The following is a 16,709-nucleotide window of genomic DNA, read 5'->3' as shown; positions in this document are numbered from 1 at the left end:
ATTTACCCCCTGTATTAACTTTCTACTGTTACATAACAAATTGCCACAAACTTAGTGTCTTAAAACAACAAACATGCACTCCCTCCCATTTTCCATGGGTCAGGATTCCAGGCAAAGCTTAGCTGGTCCCTCTATTCAGTGTTTCATAAAGCCACACTCAAGGTATTGGCCAGGTTGCATTTCTATTTGGAGGATTGACTGGGTTTTATGGGTTGAATGTTTGTCTCCTCCAAGACTCATTTTGAAACTTAATCTCCAAGGTGGCAGTATTGAGAGGTGGGGCCATTAAGAGTTGATTGGGTCATGAGGACTCTGCCCTCATTAATGGATTAGCCCATTCATGGATTAGGGGATTAATGGGTTATCATGGGAGTGGGACAGGTGGCTTTTTAAGACGACAAAGAGAGACCTGAGCTCGCATATGACTGTGTGAGGCCCTCTGCTGCCTCGGGGCTCTGCTGAAAATTTCTACCTGAAAGAAGACTCACCAGATATACCCCTTTGACCTTGGACTTCTCAACCCCCAAAACTATGAGAAATAAAATTTCATTTCTTGTAGATGATCCAGTTTCAGATATTCTGTTATGAACCATAGAAAATGGACAAAGACACTGGGGGAAAACCCCCTTCTGAATTCCTCTATGTTGTTTGGTGGAATTCATCCTTACAGTTATAGGACTGAGATTCTTGTTTCCTTGCAGGCTCAAGTCTCTGTGACGGTTCCACTCCTCTCATAATAGGACAGCTTAATTCTTCGAGATGAGAGGAGACTCCCTAGCCTCAGTGAGCTAAGATGGAGTCTTACATAATGTAACAAAATCATGGATGTTATAATGCCTCATATGTGCCCTTTTCTATTGGCTAGACACAAGTCACAGGTTCCTCCTCACTCACAGTGGAGAGGGGACCATAAAGGGTGTGGATGCCTGGGGGTGGGAGTCATGGAGCCATCTTAGCATTCTGCCTGCCACACTCCTTGCCACAACTCTCGAAGAAAGTTGTTTTCATCATTCCCTGTTGCTTATATCAGGCACTGAGGCCTTATAAGACTATGCAGTACATTTAGTAACCTGGGACTCAAGCCTAGCCAGCCATCTTCAGAGTCCATGTTCTTCAAGCAACAACTTCTATGAAGAAGGCTTTCCTTGTATTTTTCCTAAAACTACCTGTTTAAAACTCTAGAAGTGAAGATGGTGTTTGTGATGTGGAATTTGAGGAGCATCTATGTGTGATTCTTAATCACAGAATATTTAGAATGGAAAAGTATCTTCAACATACTGTCAATATCCTTCATTTTGTTATGTGAAGAAACAGAAGATCAGAGAAAGAAAAGCATTTGTGTAAAATCACAGAACTAGTAAGTGGCAGAGCCAGTACTGGGCAGTAGGTTTTCATTTTAATTTTTCACTTTCTCTCTTTTTTAAAATTTTCTTTTCCTAACTGGGTATCCATTCTCCTTTCCATTTAATTGGCAATAAGACCTCAATTTTTCTTTGGATGATGCCTCTTCTCTCCTCTCAGCCCATATGATTGAGGTGGAGCTGTTCTCCCCTAGGGAGCTACAGAAATGGCCAAATGATCCAGGTGTGACCCCACAGAGAACTGCATCTTCATGACCACAGAATGGTCAAAATAGGCAAATAATCCAAACTGTATCAATGGTAGTTGATGAAGATCTGCCTTAAAGCTTTTTCTGGGATTATTGAGAATGAAGTGTTATCTTTCTGCTAGGGTTGCTAAGGAACTAGGATGGAAGTCAGGAGCTGCTAGTGATCATCATTGGCAACATATGCAGACAGTCATCTTGAGGATAAAGCCAGCAGAGAGGAAAATTTGTAGAGAGAGAGATTCCTGATGTTACTGAGTGCTTGATCAAGCCACACCTGAAGCTAATACAACTGCTAGAATTCAAGAAGACATAAACCAATATATATTTTTTTTAACCAGTGCATTTTTGTCCCTCTCCTTAACCCAGATGGTTGCTGGCACCACCAAATGAAAGAATTCTTTTGTTACAGTCTCCTGACTTCTATTATAGTGCTTTATACTTTATATTTTGATTTTTTAAAATATTGACAATTAGAGATTTCAGGGCCCTAGTGTCTTTTATAAGAACATGAATACTTTCCACCCTATTCCCTTTAGTCACCCTTTTCTATGTAATCTGAATATATTAGGACTTTTTTGAGATCAGATGCAAAGGTTTCAACTAACTGGGCTACAACAGTGAGGCACAAAGATACTTGGGTGAGTTAGCTTTTTCTCCTAAAAATGAGCAATATTTAACAAGCTCTTTGGCGCTAACCAACTGTTGGGCCCGTGTCATTTAGGAGTAGAGGAAGAGCAATTATAGGATCTCTCTGCGGATCTCAGTTGCTAGCTGCATGTCTCTCACTCTCACAAGTACAAAATGGACAATTCTTCCTTAAGTTTGTTACCTGCATTTGATATGACTAGTCTCAGCTCAGTCTCTTTTTCAAAATAGTTCTCTGTGAAATTGAAGTGAAGGTTCAGGCTTCAAAGGACAAGACTGCAAACCAGAGAAAGTGGCCATCTCTCTTACAAATCACTGTGAAAGAACAAAGGCTTAGAAAGCAATGAATTGTCTCAGGTTGTTATTGTTTTATTGAACAAAATTGTATTGGGACTTGATGATCCAATTCCAGCATTTAAGAGCTGCCATCAATCACCATTATCCAAGAAAGGCAAGCATAAGCTTTATACTTGCAAGTAATGAAATGATTATATGAAATCAGCACATGGTACTGGAAGAATAATGGGCCTTTTAGCTAGCATATACTGTGTTCAAATCCTGCTTATACTACCAGATGTGTGCTTTTAGGGAATTTATCTAATTTATATAGGCCCTCAGAAATGGGGATAATACTTATTTTGCAAGTTTGGGGGCAAATTCATAAGAACCAGGTTTTAAATCTGAGTTACTCAGAATTTAATAAATAATCCTTTAACTATTGCTAGTCTGGAGTCCATTATATTCCATGATGACAATGCCATGCCTTAAACAGTAGCAAGATCATTTCAATTCTGGGTAATGTGGAATGAGTTCACAACACTGTCTCTTCCACTATGTAGAGCTATAAAACCTAGGTATAATATCTGTATCAGCTATTTGAGAGTTCTGGAAAGTCAAACATAGCAGATGTACTAGGAGAAACATCATAATTTAAAATATCAGACTCATCAGTAAGTTTAGCAGTTTTTCCTCTGGTACCCTATAGCCTGGACTCACCAATAGCAACAAAGCCAAGAAGTGAGCATCAGTGAAGACAGAGAGAGACCCAGAAGTCCTTTAATTCAGACTCAAGGAAAAGAAAACGAGTATCCTGGAAGTGACAGCAGCAGTCATAGTGATCCTAAAGACTGAGTTTGAGAAATTTTCTCTCCGATTGAAGGATTTGTGTTCCCAAGAAGGTGGACGCAAAAGCTTACTATTACACTCTCTGTTGACCTCATACTCCTTGGTCCCATACATGGGCACCTTCAAGGTAGTGCACGAAAAAGTAAGGGAAAACCAGGGAATCAAAAAGTATAAGAAAGAGCATGGACAGGCAGGAGGTCAAGAAGATGCCTCCATCATGTTTATAAACCACATATCCTTGAGCTGCATATGTGAGGATCTGGCTCTTTACAAAGTATCCAAGACTTTCAGAACTGAACTAAGAAATAGACACTGGCCAGATCCCAGATGAACTAGTGGATGGCTCATGAAAAAGCCATTTCCAAATATCACTAAGCCTTTGAGAGTGGAGGTGACATTAAAACTATAACCTAGGAAAGAATGCAGGAACTTGTGGTATAAACACATTGGATTAATTCCCCCACAAAAACAAGAATACCAACATTCTCAACAGCACTTGAACACTATCCAGAGTCTCATAATATCATTATATAATCCAATATTTACACAGCATATGAGGAACCAGAGAAACTCAACTTGCATGAGAAAAGACAATTCAACAGATGCCAACACCAAGATGACACAGATGTTACATTCTCTGAAAAAAAGATTGAAGTACTGATGACAAAAATATTTCAACAGGCAAATGCTTGACGTGAGGAAAATATTAAACATTTTAGAATAGAAATTGAAGATATATTAAAAAAATTAGAACTGAAAAACATAACAAAAAGTGTTTTAAAACTTACTGGAAAAATGCATTAGCAGAATTAAATATCAGGGGAAAGAGTCAGTGAACTTTTAGATCACTAAAAAACAGAGAAATTTTTTTAAAAAATCTTCAAAAGCTAAACACAGTCTCAGAGACAATACTTAAAGGCCTAAAACTTGAAGAAGAGAAGAAAGAATGGGGGACAGAAACAATATTTTTTTCCGTTAGCAATTGCTAAAAAAACTTCCCAACTGTGCCTTCCTCCCAATCCTGCAAAATTACAGAAGCTTGGTGAACCTCAAATGGGATAAACCTCAAGGCTTCATGCCTAGATATATCATAATCAAACTTCAGCAAATTAAAGACAAAAAAACTCAAAAGCAGTTAAAGAGAGGAAGGGAGAAAAGTGTACTATTTATAAGGGAACAATGATTTGGATGGCTATGAGTTTCTTATCAGAAACTATGGAAGCCAAAATGAAGTGAAATAATATTTTTAATGTGGAAGAAAAGAACTGTCAACCTAGAATGTTATATACAGGGAAAATATCCTTCAGACATTAAGGTAAAGTATAGACAATTTTTACATGAAGAAAAAGTAAGACAATTCATTGCTAGCATGTGCTTTGAAAGAATTATTAAGAGAAATGATTTAGGTAAGAGAAAACAAGACCAGAGAAATTTGGTGCACCGGTGATGAAGGAAGAGCAACAGAAACAATAAATATCTGGGTGCATATAATAGACTATTCTTCACCTCCTAAGTTTTTGGAATAGACTCAACAGATGAAAGCAAATATAATAACATTGTCTGGTGGAATTTTTAATGCATGTAGTTATAACATATAAGACAACACCGACATGAAGAGGAAAAGCACAAAGAGCTATATGGCAGTTATATTTTTATGTTCCACTTGAAGTGGTAAAATATTGACTCTGAACAGACTGAAAAGTTAAGCATTTTGAAGGCCACCATTCGAAATAAAAATACAAGGAGACATAGTGAAAACCACAATATGTAAATTTAAAATGGGATCCTAAAAAAGAATGAGGAAACAATGTGTCAAAAAATAGTGGAAACAAATAGGAAATAACAAAGTGGTACATCTATTTCCAAATGTGTCAATAATTGTAACTAGCATAAATGACCTAACATACCAATTAAAAGCAGTAATTATGAAGATGGATTAGACATCATGATCCAATTATATACTGTCTACAAGAAATTGACTTCAAATATAATGACAGGTAGGTTTAAAGTATAAAGAACAAAGACATTACATCATGTAAGCAAAAAGAAAGAAAGAAAAATGTTGGGTGGGTATATTTATATCATGCAAAATAGACTCCAGTGGAAAGAAAATTGTAAAGGATAAAGACAGATATTACATAATAATGAAAGGTCAATTTACTAAGAAGATATAACAACACTAAATGTGCTTGCACCTAACAACAGAGCTTCAAAATACATAAAGCACAAGCTGACAGAACTAAAAGGAGAAATAAACAAATCCACAATTATAGTTAATTATTTAAATACTTCTCTCAACAATAAATAGAACTTGCAGATAGAAGACCAACAAGGATATAGAAAAACTGAACTGAACAATACTATTTTTAAAAACTGGATCCAATTGACCTTTATATAATAGTCTACCCAAGAACAGCGCAATATGCTTATCAAGTGTACATACAATATTTACCAAGATAAACTATGTCTTGGGTCATAAGACAAACCCTAATAAATGTAAAAGATTGAAACTAGACAAAGTATGTATACAGCCACAATATAAGTTGACTAGAAATTAATAACAAAAAGACAACAGAAAAATCTCCAAACACTTGCTAATTAAATGACAGATTTCTTTTTTAAAAATTTAATTTAATTTTGTTTTTATTTTAAAGATGTGGGGTACAAGGGTTAGGTATACAAATGTTCATTATATATGTTGATGAGGTGTTTCCCTTTTCCCCTGGCAGAGTCCCACTACTGCCAAACCCACCCCCTCCCTCCCCTGACAGTTTCCCACGACTGCCAATCCTTTTCTTATAGTATTTTGATAATTGTTCAAGGTCCACTTATAAGTGAGAACATGTAATATTCAGTTCTTTGTTTCTGTGATAGGTCAGATTTCTAGATAGCCCATTGATCAAAAAGGAAATTTTGAGTAAAATTGGAAAATATCTGAAACTGAATGAAAATAAAACATCAGAATTTCTGGAATGGAAATAAAATCATAATTTGAGGGAAATTTACAAAATTAAATGCTATCATTAGAAAAGAAGAAAGGTCTCAAATCAACACACTAAGCCTCCACTTTAAGAAACGTGAAACTAATGAGCCAAAAGACCCCAAAGCAAACAGAACAATGTTGTCATATTTTCTTCCATCAAGGAAATGATTAAGAGAATAGTAGTAATCAATTGACTTGAGAACAAAACAAGCAACACACAAAAAATCAAAGAAAACAAAAGATATTGATTCTTGGAAAAGATCAGTGCATTTGCTAGACCTCTAGCAGTATAATGGCAAAGAAAAATGTGAGAAGACACAAATTACCAATGTTAGAAATGAATTAACTATAACATTACAGACCCAGCAGATAGTAAAAGGCTAACAAAGAAAACTTACAAACAACTCTATAAACATATGTTTAAGTATTTGGATGAAATGGACCAATTCCCTGAAAAATACAAATTACCAAATTCACCAAGATAAAATAGATTGACCCCACTAGACTTAGATCGATACAAGAAATTGAATTCATACTTTAAAGTCTTCTAAAATAAAAGTCTATCAACCCAAATTCTAAGCTTTGTGTGGAAAGTCAAAGAACCTAGATAGCCAAAAAAATTTGAAAGCAAAGAATAAAGTTAGAGGACTCATACCACTCAGTTTTAAGACTTACTATAAAATTACAATAATCAATACAGTATGAGATTGACAAAGGGATCACCATATATAGATCAATGGAAGAGACTGGAGAGTGCAGATATAGACACAGATTAATGTCCTCAATTGATTTTTGGAAACACAAAGTCAATTTACAGGAGAAAGATACTCTTTTCAACAAGTGATACTAAAACAATTGGACATCCATATGTTAAAAAAAATGATCATTGGTTTATACTTCTCACTTTGTGCAAAAAAAATTAACTCAGAGTAGATTCTAGATCTTTTTACAAAAAGAAAAACTATGAAAATTTAAGAGGAAAATATGAGAGAAGATATTTGCGACCTGTGGTCACAATCATTAGACAGGACAAAGAATTATTAGACGTGTCACTAAAAGCATACTCCACAAGAGACAAACTGATAAATTGGACATTATCAGAATTTAAAACTTTTTGTCTGTGAAAGATTCTGTTAAGAAGATTAAAAGACAAACTGCAGACTGGGTGAAAATGTTTGCAAATCACATATCCAACCATGGATATGTCTAGAATACATATGAAGAACTCTCAAACTCACCTGTCAGAAAACAACCAACTTACAAAATGGGCAAAAATTCTTCCACAGTCACTTGGTCACAGAGGGTGAATAAAAGGCAAATAAGCATATGAAAAGCTGTTCAACATCATTAGTCATTAGGGAAATTCAATGTAAAACCATGATGAAGTCCTACGAAACACCTATTTGGATGTCTAAAGTAAAAAATGCTGCCAATATCAAGTATGGGGTGCAGACAAACTGATTTGAGCTGTCATATTTTGCTAGTACAATTGAGAATGACACAGCCACTCTGGAAAACAATTTGGCAGTTTTAAATGAATTTTACACATACTCTATATATGACATGGAGTTTCCACTCCTAGGTACTTGACCTAGAAAAAGGAAAACTTATGTTCACACGAATATTTGTTGCCATTTAATAATCTTCAAAATGGATCAATCCCAAATGTCCTTCAATTAGTGAAGAGATAAAATGTATGATACATACACAGGCTGAGATACTACTCAGCAATAAAAAGAAACTACCAATACCATGCAATAAACCAGTTTTGGAATGGGTACATACTATACAATTCCATTTATATGACATTCTCTAAAAGACAAAGTCATAGGGATGAAAACAGCTCTATAATTGCCAGGATGAGACAGAGAGAGGGTAAGTTGTGATTGCAAAAGGACAGCACGAGAGAATTTTGGGCAGGTTATGGAATTATTCCATATACTGATTATGGTGTTAGTTACACAAATGTATGCATATGTTAACATTCATAAAACTGTACATCCCCAACAGTCCATTTTAATGTATGTGTAGTGGCACGCTCATGGCCAGTCCAGCGTCGACCTGGTGGGCTCAGGCGATCCTTCTACTTAAGTCTTCCAACTAGCAAGAACTACAGGCGTGTGCCACCACACCTGGCTAATTTTTTTATTTATTATAGAGATGAGGTCTCACCAAGTTACCCAGGCTGTTCTCAAACCTTTAGGCTCTGGCAATCCTCTCACCTCGGCCTCCCAAAGTGCTGGGATTATAGGTGTGAGCCACTGCTCCCAGCCTTAAAAATTTTTTTTAAAAATCTGGTGCTATCACCTGCCATGGAGGAAGATGCAAATGATGCTTCTCCTCTGAAAACATCTTAGCAAGAGAAAAGTGTTACTTAAGTAATAGCAAACATTTACTGAGCACCTTAGCAAGCACTACAATGTTACTTTATTTTATCTAACTTAATCCTTCTAATAACATTAAGATATTATTACGTTATTATGAAGATATTATGATGTTATTATTATCCCCATTTTGCCGATGGAAGAAACTGCTGCCCAAGTGAGATGGCTTGCCCAAATCCATAGCTAGGAAGTAAGGCACCTGGTGTCTGAATACAAGTCTCATCAACTGTGGAGTCTTGAGTTCTGTGCCAACCACCATCTACTGCTTCTGGGGTTCCAGTATTCTGCTTTTCTTGTTTTAAAATCCTACGTATTTACTAAGTATGGCTTTGCCAGAGAAAAACATCATCTCTACTCTGCGAATAAGCATTCTCCTCGCCACTGACCTGTAGTCAGTGAGAAATGCTGACTCTTAGGCTGAGGAAATTCTCCATATTGATTTTACTTGTTTTCTTCTCTAATACAGCTGTTAACTTCTTTTAAACAATGTAATTCATCATGAGACAGTCAAACCATGGTTTTATTGATGCAACAATTAATTAGTTGGCTGCCCAGTCCTGCAAAGTTTGTTCCAGATGAATGACTGGCCAGGCTCGGGAGCCATGATGCAAATCTAGTGGACACATTGGACATATAGCTGAATTAATCACACTTGCAAAGTTGCTGGGGGTGTGTCCCCCCTTACCTCCAGGCTGGCTGGTGACTGAGCTGATCTGAGAGTTGCTGCAGCAGCTGCCTCTGCAGCACCAAAGCTGGGGGCTGGTCATTCCTGGCCTTTTCCAGGGTGGCTCCCTGGGCCCATGGAGGAAAAGGTGGCTTATTAAGTTTGGGGGTTCCTTCATACTGGAGTAAGGCTGTGCTGTGTAGCAGATAAATGCATGGGGCTTGGTGGTCAGACTGCTTGGGGTGCACTGCTTCTCCCTCACTCGCTAAACAATGAACCAACTTATAACAACTTTAAGAGAGAACTTACCATACAACTTACTGTTTATAAGTGTACAATATACGAGGTCTGACAATGAAGTGCCCAAACTCATCCTAGAAAAAGTGTTCCATACCTCAGTGGTGAATATCACTACAATCTCCTTTGAAGCACTCCCCTTGGGAAACTATGTACCATGTCAGCACCTATTTCACCTGTCAAAGCAATTTTGGAACCCTTTTTTCTCAAATGACCATTGGCGCTGTTGTCTTATTATCCTTGATTTCCTGAATAGCATCAAATGTCTTCCTTTCGATATTTCTTTTGTCTTTGGGTAAATAAAAAAGTCACTGGGGCCAGATCAAGTGAGTAGGGAAGATGTCCCAATACAGTTATTTGTACAATGCTGCCAACGTCAGCACACAGTGGCAATTAGTGAACTTAACTATCAGACCACAACAAACAATGATGACAGCTCTGATGAACATTCCAGAAAAAGAGTTCCCAAACTGCTTTGATGGGTGGATGAGGTGCTTGTGTTGGTGCATAACTTCCCAGTGGGAGTACATCAAATGTGACCACAGTGTTATCCAGCAATGAGGTATGTAGCACTTTTTCTAGGATGATTTGCAAACCTAATTGTCAGACCCTGTATGTTCAATATATTTACAGAGTTGTGCAACTATCACCACACTCTAATTTTAGAATATTTCTCTCATCCCAAAAACACACCTCAGCCCCATTTGCAATCCCCATCCTATCCCTTAAGCAACTACTAATCTTTTTTTCAAAAATTTTTTTTCTGAAAAATTAATATTGATAGAATTATTCAACTGTGGTCTTTTTTGTGCCCAACTTTTTTCTCTTAGCATATTTTTTTTGTTTTGTTTTGAGTTGGAGTCTCACTGTGTCACCCAGACTGGAGTGCAATGGCTGCTTCCAGCCACCACAGCCTCGACCTGCTGGGCTCTGGTGATCCTTCCACCTCAGCCTTCCAAGTAGCTGGAACTACAGGTGCACGCTACCACACCTGGCTAATTTTTGATTTATTGTAGAGATGAGGTCTCACCAAGTTGCCCAGGTGGGTCTCGAACCCGCGGGCTCAGGCAATCCACTCACCTCGGCCTCCCAAAGTGCGGGATTACAGGCTGAGCCACTGAGCCTGGCTTCTTAGCATATTTTAAGGTTCATCCACGTTGTAGCATGTATCATTACTTTACTTCTTTGTATAGTGGAATAATATTCCATTGTATTGACATACCACATTTTGTTTATACAATCACCAGTTGATGGACATTTGGTTGTTTCCACTTTTTGGTTATTATGAATAACACAGCCATAAACATTCCTATGCAAGTTTTTGTGTGGTCACTTGTTTTTGGTTCTCCTGGGTATGTATATAGGAGTGAAGTTGTGTCATTTGGTGATCCTATGTTTAACATTTTGAGAAAGTGCCACGCCATTTTTCAAAGTGGTGATGTCATTTTACAACCCTACCAACAATGTGTGGAGGGGTCCAACTTCTCCACGCCCTCCCCTGTACTTGGTATTGTCTTTTGGATTCCAACCTTCCTTGTGGGTGTAAGGTGGTATCTCACTGCAGTTTTGATTGACATTTTTTTGATGGTGAATGATGCTGAACGTCTTTGCACGTGCTTTTTGGTCATCTTTGAAAAAATGCCTCTTTAAATCTTTTGCTCACTTTTAAATCAGATGATTTGTCTTCATATTACTGATTTTTAAGAATTCTGAATGGCCAGGTTATTAAATGCAAGATCCTATAAATTGGCTGTTCAAACCTTCAGTCTCAGTGCCTGTGGGCCTTGTGCCAGTGTTTCATGACAGGAGACACATGCTCTTGTTTTTATCTTGTCTGGATTTTTTTTTTTGTTTTTTAGTAATTCATTCCCATTAGAGAAGGGAACTGATGCAATGCACTTGCTGACTTGAGGGAGTAAAATGCAAGACACAATAGCCCTAAAGAAGAATTGGCTTTTCTTCAGCTCAGACTTTTCAGTGCTCACTTTTTTTTTTTTTTTGAGTTGGAGTCTAACTCTGTTGCCCAGACTGGAGTGCAGTGGCTGCTTCCGGACCTGCTGGGCTCTGGCGATCCTTCCACCTCAGCCTTCCAAGTAGCTGGAACTACAGGCGCGCGCTACCACGCCCGGTTAATTTTTGATTTATTGTAGAGATGAGGTCTCGCCAAGTTTCAAAAGACAAATTTCTCCTCCTCTACTTCCCACTCTTTGAAATATTTTTCTAATCCTCCTTCACTCATTAAAAAAAAATCTTAAATTTGGAAGCAAAATTTCAAATTCTTAAGCCCAGCTAAAAGTCATCAAGGTATATCAGAAAGAGACAAACCTGGAGCTCAACTGCTCTGTATTTGAATTCCAACTGCACCGTTTTCTAGCTGTGTGTCTCCAAGTAAGTTACCTAACCTCTCTGAGCCTAACTTATTTTTAACTATCAAAGAGAAAATAAAACTTAAGTTAGTGTTGAAATGAGGAAGAGCACTCAACAATGTGATGAACAAGTGAAATGATCCCCTCGTGATGAGCAAGTGAAATGATCCCCATTAAGCATTCAATAAAACAATTTCCTCAGCTCTTTTCTCATTTAACCTCATAGCAACTTTGGGAAGTTAGAACATTGACTTTACTGGTGATAAAAACAGAGACTCAGAGAGGTGAATCCCTTCCTGCAGATAACACAGCCAGTGAAGGGCAGGGGGAGATTCAAACCCAAACCTGACTCTGCAGAGCCTGTGTGAGTTGCAGATAGAGGGACCCCACTGGAAGCTCTCACCCGATTAGAGTAATTAAGAGAAAATACTGAAATCAAAGTGAGCGCTTTTCCGTATGGTTATTTGTCTGTGATTTTGTACTTTGTGTGGCTGACTTAACTTCTGAGCAAAGGCACTAAGCTAGGTACAGAGGACAGTGATAAACAAGACCAGAGGTAGCTTCTGCTCTTAGCCACAAAGGTGGTTATTTTATTGCACGATGTGCTCATTGTCTGGGCTTAAATTCCAGTCCCACAGTTATTGACTCAGATTCTCTAAGTGTAGGTTTCGCCCTCTGCACAAGGGGTTGGTTATTTCCTGCCTCGCTGACTGTGGAGGAGCCTGCGGATGTCAGCGTGTGGCAGTCCTGCTCTGAGGCTGGCACCCACTTAAGGGCTGCAGTGGTCACCTTTGTCTTTGCTTGCAAACATTTGGAGCTGGACTCTGTGGCTGTGGGGTCAAGGGCAGCCTCCTCTTCTCCAGCTGCAGTGGCCCATGCAGTTCGGGGATGCAGGCCTGTGTGTCTTCTTTCAAAGGAAAACCAGAACTGACGAGCACATATTGAGAATACCGCACCTCTGCCAGAAGCTGCAGAGAGATTGCTGCGCACATGATCAGATTTCCAAGCAAGTCACGTAAGAACGGGCTGGGGTTCAGCATTCCTGCTGCAGAGGAGAGAAAACCTGAAGCCGGCTGGGGAGACCACGATTAATTATATTATAAAACTCTTTCTGAATAAACCAGGGCAATTGCTCTTGCAGTTGTGTTTAACGGGAGGATAGTGGGATGAATGCATTGAAAATTCTTTTGCTCTGTCGCTCTGCTTACAGCTGTGAATTTAATTTGACTCTGATACTTGGTTCAGAGGGTGAAAAAGCCATGAATGAGGATGTAGACATCTGAGATGAAAGATATTCGTGTTGCCGCTGCAGAACAGGTCTAAGTCCAAACCTTGTCGCATGACTTCTGAAGACCCTAACCATGAAGCCAATGGATTTGTCTCCTGCAGTTGTTATCATCAGGGAGCTGGAGATTGGTTGCCTGAGTTCGCATCCATGCTCAGCCTCTAACCCTGTGACCTTAGGCAAGCGACCTGGGCCCTCAGAGCCTCATCTTCCTTGTCTGAGTCAAGAAGCTAAAACCATTGCCTCATAGGTTTGTTTATGCAGAGGATAGGGTGGTTGAAAGTTCATAAAGTGATCAGCACAAGACTGACACACAATGTTTCTCAAACACAGCACCACTGACCTGGGAAGAGGTGGGCTGGCCTTGGAAGAGGGGCTGGCCTTAGGAGGGGAGTCTGACCTTGGGAGGGGGACTGGCCTTGGAAGGGAGGCTGGCCTTGGGAGGGGGACTGGCTTGAGAGGGAGGCTGGCCTTGGGAGGGGGCTGGCTTGGGGGGGGTGGGACTGGCCTTGGGAGGGGGCCTGGTCTTGGAAGGGGGGCTATCCTTGCATGAGGTGCTGTCCTTGGGAGGAGGGCCATCCTTGGGACAGTGGCTGCCCTTGGGAGGGGGGCTGGCCTTAAGAGGGTGGCTGCCCTTGGGAGGGGGCTCTCCTGTGTGCTGTGGGATACTTGGAAGCATCCCTGGTCTCTAGCCCTGACGTAGTTTGGAAGTTGTGTTCTCCAAACGTCACGTTGAAATGTGAGCACGCGGGTTCGAGACCCGCCTGGGCAACTTGGTGAGACCTCATCTCTACAATAAATTGGAAATTAGCCGGGTGTGGTAGCGCGCGCCTGTAGTTCCAGCTACTTGGAAGGCTGAGGCGGAAGGATCACCGGAGCCCAGCAGGCAAGGTGCGGTGGCCGGGACCGGCCACTGCACTCCAGTCTGGGTGACAGAGTGAGACTTCAACTCAAAAAAAAGAAATGTGACCTTCAGTACTAGAAGTGGCGCCTAGTGGGAGGTGCATGGGCCACGCTGGTGGATCCTTCACGAATGGCTTGTATGAGTGAGTAATGAGTGAATTTTCCCTTTGTTAGTTCACACAAGAACTAGCACCTTCTCCTCCTCCTCCTGCCTGTGCTCTCACCAAGTAACACGTCTGCTTCCCCTTTACCTTCTGTCATGAGTGGAAGCTTCCTGAGGCCTCACCAGAAGTTGAGCTGGTGCCAGCTCACATAAACCTTTTTTCTTTATAAATTACTCAGCCTCAGGAATTTCTTTACAGCCATGCAGGGCAGACTAATACAAGCCAGTAGCATACCTTCCCCACCACAGTTGTGGTAACTTAAAATGTCTCTAGATCTTAGCAAATGTGGATCCTGGAAAAAGAGACCCAGTCACCCTGATTGAAAACCCCTGGCACACAATAAGTGCTCAGTGGGGTTGTCATCACCATCTCCCACCACTTGCCTCTGAAACCTTACACTTTAATCCAGTGACTAGGAGGTCCCTGGACTGGCATGTGTTTTCACCTTCCCTTCCTCCTCCAAAGCCCCCCTGCCTTCTTTTCCGGAGTATTTCTCATTCTTCAAAACTCAATACAAGCACTACCTCCTCCAAGAAGCCTGTTTTTCCTCCTCTCCCCACCCCAAAGCTCTATTTCTGGGCCCACAGAGCACCTGTGCTTTATTCATTCATTCAAAACATACCATGTCATGCACACAGCTGATGCTCAAAAAAGCATGTATTCACACAGAATTGTCACTGTGTGATTGTGTCTCTCTTCCACACAGAACTGTGATCCTCAGAGGTCAGAGCGGCTAGTGCATAGTAGCGGCTCATTGAATAATCAATGCAGGGAGAGGGGCAACAGGGAGCTAACAGCTGGTGTCCTTCCCAGGAGGACAAGAGGAGCAACCCCAGCGTCAAGACTTCTCCCTCCTGCTTTCTTCTGGTTCCCCAGGACACAGCCCAGAAGCAGCGGGAGCTGTGCCAGACTCACTAAATAAGAACCCCTCTTTAAAAACCTCATTAGAAACCCATTTACTGCAAGCCACCAAAACCGCGTGAGGCAGAGAACATCGGCCCATCCCCAACTGTCTTTCTCTTGTTCCAGTTGCTCTCTTCTTTTGTCTTTTTTCTCATGTTTTGCTGATTCTCTTCATTTTCAAAGAATTATTTCCACTGCTTCTTGCCGCCAAGTCCCCAAACAATCATGCACACATATTTGTGTGTTGCTCAAGGCAAGAAGCATGCCTTTGCTGCTGTGTCCATGTTCTGCAGTGTGCAGGGTTTGGGATTCTGGTACCCCAAGTTGCTGGAGCCCAGCCTTGATCGCATATTAACATCCAACTGTTGGACTTACTTTTTTCTCTGTGTTAAAAAATGCACACAGGGGTTTTTAATAGAGTTAAATAGCTTGTGTTTTATGTCACTTTCTGTCTCCCATTCCCAATTCTAATCAGTGCTGTAGACTGACTCGGAAAGTAACTTTTTAAAACTTATTTGAAAATCAGCTTAAACGTGATTTTTTTAAAGTCATTTTCCATCCATTCAAAATTGTATAAATTTCTCGCAGGGAGACTATTCAATGTCTGAGCTTCTGCCACTGTTCTTCCCATGTTTAGAAAAAGGAAGAAAAGCAGAGGGACAATAATACTGGGGACCCGCCATGTGTCTCACCCTTTGGGAGACATCCTCACAAGCCAAAGACTCTTGGGTACAGAGAAGTTAAGCCACTTTCTAACAGTAGCACTGCTAGTGGTGACGGAGACAGATTCCTAACAGGGCCAGTTTCTGGACAATTCGAATACTGTCATTTCCTCTGTCTTGTTGCCTTGGGAGAGAGGCTGGCCTTGGAAAGGTATCTGGCCTATTTGAGCCTTGATAATACACTAACATCAGCTACAAAGACCCATCACGGGCTGAGTAATGGAAGTTCTTCCCAATCTGCCTATTCTAAAGGGAGATTCTCATTTCCATCCTCCGAAGACTGCTCTGAGGTTCAAAGTCCACACATTTATGTTAGCTCAGCCAGGCCCCCAGAAAGCACTTCATCGTGATTAGCTGGTGTTATTATTTCTTCCTTCCAAACATATCCATTTTCTGTCCCTTTCTCCGGGTCCTGCCTGTGATGGAACATTTCTAACGGAGTTCTTTGGGGACTGGGCCCACATTCAAGCCTATCCCTGGCTTCATGCTTGATGTCCAGACCTGACCCCAGCAAGGGCTGGTTGAATCAAGCTGTGTCCGTGGCAGGCGCTGAATGAGTAAAGGTTGCATTAGCACATCCCTTATTCTGCAGAGCAATCCAACGCCCTGGGCTGTTACAAATGCACCTCTAAGAACCCTAATGGATCATGCTAATGGCA

The sequence above is a fragment of the Carlito syrichta genome, unplaced genomic scaffold (assembly GCF_000164805.1).
Source record: "Carlito syrichta isolate Samal-C Ts95f unplaced genomic scaffold, Tarsius_syrichta-2.0.1 Scaffold314324, whole genome shotgun sequence".
NCBI lineage: Eukaryota > Metazoa > Chordata > Mammalia > Primates > Tarsiidae > Carlito > Carlito syrichta.
The sequence above is the reverse complement of the archived record's forward strand: the minus strand, read 5'-3'. Positions refer to the sequence as shown.